This window comes from Paramisgurnus dabryanus, chromosome 1, assembly GCF_030506205.2.
Source record: "Paramisgurnus dabryanus chromosome 1, PD_genome_1.1, whole genome shotgun sequence".
NCBI lineage: Eukaryota > Metazoa > Chordata > Actinopteri > Cypriniformes > Cobitidae > Paramisgurnus > Paramisgurnus dabryanus.
The window spans coordinates 48066604-48073334 of NC_133337.1; the positions used below are offsets into that span (position 1 = coordinate 48066604).

A 6731-nucleotide genomic window follows, 5' to 3' on the forward strand; every position below is an offset into this window, starting at 1 on the left:
GTCCCTGCTCCATGCCTCTCTCATCTAAGGGGTCCCCGACCCAAAAAACGTTGAAGACCCCTGGTCTATACTGTACTTATAGACGGTTTCATGGTACACACATGCTTGTTACTGTTATACGTCTGGCCCGATATTAACTTCCGGTCTGTGTTTGTTTACCAGTCTGGCTAGTGGCATTACTGACCTCTGCGACAAATACCTTCTTGAAATAAAAATCTGTGGCTAAAGTTGTATACATTCATTTTACACAGAAACGCTTACTTAGTGTAGTAGTTGTTACGCTTTAGCTATGATTTCAACTAAGGTAATTTACTTGATATTTATTCTGCTTGTTAGAAATAATCTACTCTAGAAAGACTTTAATGTTATTGATTGTTTGCAGTAGTCTACCAGAAGTTAAGTTTGGGATACAAAACCCGTTTATGTTAATGTTGTTGCCGTTGAAACCGGTCTATATTGTGTAACTGCGCCTTCCCATAGTTTTCTCAGTTATTACCTCTGAGAAGGTCCCTTTGCCAAAATGGTACCTGTTTGATAACTCAACAAGTCAATCAAACCCCTCTCTTTGCCAGCACTTGGTAAACAATCGAGTTGCCCTGTTACTAGTTTGTTTTCCTTCTGTTTTTCTCCTCCTTTCTTTCCTTTTTCTCACACTTCCCTGAACACAGTGGGTACCGTGCCTAATGAGGCACCACCCAGCATCTCCTTTTCTCTGCACCAGCCATGCAACCCTTAATCTGTGACTTAACCTGCCCACCGAGCGGCACTCCTGGCAGGAGAAATTACAGCCCTGCGGTTTACCCAGACTGCACTGTACCCCTCTCACAACATTTAATTAATCCACTGGGGAGTCGGATCTCGCTAAATATAATCCCACCACCCAACCCCAGCGATCCCACTGTCCTTCCTTCGTGCCACGGCAGAGAGAAGCGTCGATAAGAACGCAATTAGATATGTGTAAATATTGTTATTAACAAGATGATCGCTCAAGTCCAAAAGGTTCCACCACAGAGAGCTGAAGGTGATACAAAGGAGGGAACGAAAGGTGGTTAAAAGAGGTTTTGGCATCTCGACACATAAACGGGACTTGGTGTGCTTTTCCAACCTTCTGCCTGTCTCGTTCCCTAAACAGTCTCACCAAAAGCACCACAGGAACAGGTTGAGATCTGCTGTCAGAAGGGGCCGGAGCTTACGCTGCACTCCTTTAGTCACACAGCGTTCCGTGTTTTATCCATGATGGAAAACTCGGAGGAACAAATAGAGCCCTCTCTTGGTGGAAACAAAAGTGGACGTTCTCGCTCGACGGCCATTTCGGAGCCCAGGTGTCAGCTTTAAAACAGTTCCAGCCTGATCAATGTATCGCCAAACCAAAAACATCTTGCCGACCCGTGTGCGGCCCCGCCACTTCTGGCGCTCTATTCGAACACCTACAATAACTCAAATCTGCCTCACATTCATACGCCCCACCTCTGCCAAATCTCTGCTGTGGGGTTATTCTCATTTCCACTAAAAGCACTTTGGGGCAAATGTTCAATCAGACCCAAGATGATCTTAGCTGGAGAGGCAACAGGAAACAACGAATAAATAAAGGGCCTGCAGTAAAACCGAGAGCAGTGGAAGTGGAGCCTGAAAGGATCAATCCTGGTAATTGCTGTGGTAGAAAATGAATCAGGCAGGAGGGGAGAGAAAAAAGTGAGAGAGAGAGAAAGAGAGACAGAGAGAGAGAGAGATGTGGCCATATAAACATGGAGTTGTAAACAAGTGCAGGAAAAGCTGTGGGAACATGCTAAGGCCTCGGTTACACACAAACAGACATGACATGCATTCTGAAAACATGCAGCACAGCTTCCTAAAAAACAAACACCAGGTGGCAAACAAACCCGCTGCATGCTAAATAACTTCACACTTTACTATTTACAGTAGTTATTATTCCTCACTGCACGCGATGGAGTAAGTGGGGTAAGATGTGTCACTTGTTTAGCATAGCAAACCGTGCACATCTATAGGTGCCTGTGCTGCTTAAAATAGTTGTTTGCATATCAGACATGCAAAAAAATTGACATGGCGAGCGAAATAAAATGTAAATCCCTAAAGAGCACCTATTTCAATGCTTAAAGGGATAGTTCGGCCAAAAATGATATTAAACCCATGATTTACTCACCCCCAAGATGTCCGAGTTGCATATGTCCATCGTTGTTCAGACAAACACATTTTCTGAAATTTTTTAAAATGTTTTAGATCTTTCAGTTAATTAAATGTAATGTTACGGGGTCCACCCATAGTCCACGACCTTCAAGTCCAAAAAAAGTGCGTCCATCCTTCACAAATTAAATCCAAACGGCTCCAGGATGATAAACAATGGTCTTCTGAGGGTAATCCGCGCGGTGTTGTTGTAGAAATATCCATATTTAAAACTTTATTAACGAAAATAAATACCTTCCGGTAGCGCCGCCATCTTAGTCGCGTCCGCATTCAGGATGAGAGCTTACGCAGCCTACGGAGGCTACTCTGCTGTTGCTCTGTGCCCCGCCCTTCGAATTTGTCATACGTCACTAAGAAAAGTGCGTACACTACGCTAATACTCTCTCCTGAATACAGAGGAGTCTAAGATGGCGGCGCTACCGGAAGGAAGTTATTTACGTTAATAAAGTTTTAAATATGATATTTCTACAACAACACCGCGCGGATTACCCTCAGAAGACCTTTGTTTTACATCCTGGAGCCGTTTGGATTTAATTTGTGAAGGATGGACGCCCTTTTTTTGGACTTGAAGGTCGTGGACTATGGGTGGACCCCGTAACATTACATTTAATCAACTGAAAGATCTAAAACATTTTCTAAAATATCCGAAAATGTGTTTGTCTGAAAAACAATGGACATATGCAACTCGGACAGCTTAGGGGTGAGTAAATCATGGGTTTAATATCATTTTTGGCCGAACTATCCCTTTAACAACAACAACGTTATTTTGTGTATTTGATATAATACAATGTGTTTGCGTGGTTTATGGTTAAAAAACACATTTTTGGCAGCAATTGTAGTTCACAGGAGAAGGCTTGGCAGAGATTAGAAAGTGCATGGTACAAGGCAGATGATTTTTTCTACACGTAAGAGCTTATTTGGAATGCCAGATGAACATATTATTAAAAAATATTGTTTGCCAAGCCTTTTTTTGCTGTATGAAATAAAAGAGGAGTCACTAGGAGAAGTCACACAATACCAGGTGTTTTAAAGAGAATTCATTGCAAAAAACAACATTATTTGTGTATTTGGTATAATAAAACACATTATTTCCACATACAGTACATTTTTGTAGCTCCATATTTCCCTCTCCTCCTGAAACGCACAAATTTTGTACAAAACGTATTGACCTGAAAAGCTCTTGTGTCCCTGACTGGCCAGCTAATCTGTACATTATTGGTCTAAAGAATTGCTCACAATGCAATGCTAACAGGAGTTAACTTACAGGCCGTGAATCCAAGCGGGAGGAATTATGATAATGTCGGTCTTGTCTACATCACCAATCCCAGGAAGTAAACTGTAGCCTACAATCCATGTGTTTGTTGTAGTCCAAGAAAAAAGATTTACGTTGGAGATGATAACTCTGTTTACTTGATAAAATCGTTTACTTTGGGGTTTGTACCTTTTGCATAATGTTAACATGTAATAATACACACTTACAGTCCAAAGGAAATGTAAAATTGTGAATCGGACCATATGTGCTCTTTAAAACTTCTTGTCAACTTTCATCTTTTTATCCTCCAGTTTATCAGTGTACCATGGCTTTGTTAGCTGGGATGTGCGTGGTGCTGAACTCAAGATCAGCTCTGCTTATTTGCGACCCTGAACTCTTAGTAGATTATGTTGGTCATTATGGAAATCATCTGTTGCGCTTTTGTTATTTAGTAAATAACCCGCAGATATTCTCTCGCGCTAATTTGCCCCATTTAGTAAATCCATAATTTGCATACGTTGACAAACAGTTTCAACATTGATGAATTATGTATCTGCTCGGGATATTGTTTATTTTTAAAGGGGCCATGTCACAAGACTTTTTAAGATGTAGAATAAGCCTTTGGTGTCCCCAAAATACATATGTGAAGTTTCAGCTCAAAATACCATATAGATAAAAAAATTTGCCGTTTTGGGTGTGTCCTTTAAAATGCAAATGAGCTGATGAAATGCAAACAATGATCACAATGATGGTGGTGTGATGCAATCCAAACTCAATTGTGCTGTGAATTATTCTCTCTCTCTCTCTCTCTCTCTCTCTCTCTCTCTCTCTCTCTCTCTCTCTCTCTCTCTCTCTCTCTCTCTTTCTTTCTATCTGCACTAAATGGCAGTGCTGTGGTTGGATAGTGCAGAGTAAGGGGCGGTATTATTAAATGACATCACAAGGAGAGCCAAATTTCAATGACCTAATTTTTCACATGCTTGCAGAGAATGGTTTACCAAAACTAAGTTACTGGGTTGATCTTTTTCACATGTTCTAGGTTGATAGAAGCACTGGGGAACAAATCATAGCACTTAAACTTGGAAAAAGTCAGATTTTCGTGCCATGGCCCCTTTAAATGAAAAAGCTACAGATTGCAGCTTTAAATGGATAGTTCGGCCAAAAATGATATTAAACCCATGATTTACTCACCCCCAAGCTGTCCGAGTTGCATATGTCCATCGTTTTTCAGACTAACACATTTTCGGATATTTTATAAAATGTTTTAGATCTTTCAGTTGATTAAATGTAATGTTACGGGGTCCACCCATAGTCCACGACCTTCAAGTCCAAAAAAAGTGTGTCCATCCTTCACAAATTAAATCCAAACGGCTCCAGGATGATAAACAAAGATCTTCTGAGGGTAATCCGCGCGGTGTTGTTGTGGAAATATCCATATTTAAAACTTTATTAACGTAAATAAATACCTTCCGGTAGTGCCGCCATCTTAGTCGCGTCCGCATTCAGGATGAGAGCTTACGCAGCCTACGGAGGCTACTCTGCTGCTGCTCTGTGCCCCGCCCTTCGAATTTGTCATACATCACTAAGAAAAGTGTGTACACTACGCTAATACTTTCTCCTGAATGCGGACGCGACTAAGATGGCGGCGCACTTTTTTTGGACTTGAAGGTCGTGGACTATGGGTGGACCCCGTAACATTACATTTAATCAACTGAAAGATCTAAAACATTTTATAAAATATCCGAAAATGTGTTTGTCTGAAAAACGATGGACATATGCAACTCGGACAGCTTGGGGGTGAGTAAATCATGGGTTTAATATCATTTTTGACTGAACTTTAATGCCAAAACAAATAAAAACCAAAGTGAAATACCAATGAATACAAATCTATATACATTTTTTGTATAAAGGTTAGCCATGATTGATTAAATTAACACTTTCAATATTTTTTCTAAATGTTATAGACTTGATAACATACTAGTTTCACTGTTGTATTGCCAAAGGACAACTTAAAGGAAGCGTGGCACTTCTTACCCCACTCTCCCCTTATGTGAAACCAGCAGCTGACAGATTGTGGCTATAGGTAGCACTCCTACACAATGAAGTAAAATGTTGAGTTTTTGCAGTTTTACTGATGTCATAAAGCCATTTGAAAAATGCTGAAGAGGGAAAATGTGCGTGTGAGGACGTGGGATTATGAGGCAATGTCTTGGCTCAGGTGTCAGGTCTCATTTGGAGCGGAAGTAGATGGTTGCTCCTGGTACAGCACTTAGCATCTCCTTCCAAAGCCCTGAGGCTACAGCAGACAGCCTTCTTCTATAAGTGCAGTGTAAGAATGAATTTAACCATAGACGGGTAGGTATGGGGGTGCACGGGGGTGGCCCGAGTCACCGGCCGTTTGCCTTCATGAGCTGATTTAACCCTCTGGGTAGAATACATTTATATTTGATTTATTCATGAAGCAAACAATTTTTCCCAAAGCGAAATACAAATCACTGTTATGTGATTGTTCTGTAGCATTTCGGTCTACGTTGTAGTCTGTTATGCATGTTGTAGCTCTATCACGAAGCATGAGAAGTTTCATTTAAATACGCATGATGAACAATGTGGCTTTTTTAGTCAAACTGGATTGGTCACAGGGCAAAACCAAGTTTATTTCCACTTTTAAGGCATGCCATTGCATAAATACCAGAGATATTATTAAGGGTCAGTGTAGCAATACCATACATCATATCGCTTTTATCCAAAGCAACTACAATGCATGCACTGTAAATAATTTTCGTTGTTTTCACAGTTTTTTACTGTTTTTCTCGACAGTTTCTTACTGTATAAGTTGTTTACAGTTTGTTACTATAGATTTGTTGTTTCCACAGTATTTTAATGTATTTTCAACAGTTTTTTACTGCATAAGCTTTGTACAGTAGGCTACTGTAGTTTTCCAATGCATTATGGGAAATATTACTCTGAATACAGTATTACCAACCAACTGCAAAACACAATGACAAACGTCTATTTATATCTTAAATGCTTAATTTTTTTTGTGAGATATTTGGTTTAATGTCTGTTTTCACATCAGATGCTCGGTGTGTTCCTTTAACATAAATCAGGTGCCTTTTCTGAGGCTTTAATGAAATCACCAGCCAATTCAATAGACATACCATCAGTTCTTAATATTGTTGCCTCTGGGTCACAAAATGTATTTTTAAGATTAGTTTAGGCGATAATATATATGTATAATCTTCAAATAACAGTCGATTAGTTAAAAAAGCGCTTATTT

The 6731-nt window shown here is 40.0% G+C and overlaps 1 protein-coding gene across 3 annotated transcripts in view; it reads right to left on the minus strand.

Moving 5' to 3' along the window:
- Positions 1-6731, minus strand: part of rbfox3a (RNA binding fox-1 homolog 3a) — a 622611-nt gene that overhangs the window by 228589 nt on the left and 387291 nt on the right. The gene's annotated exons all lie outside the window — the stretch shown is intronic.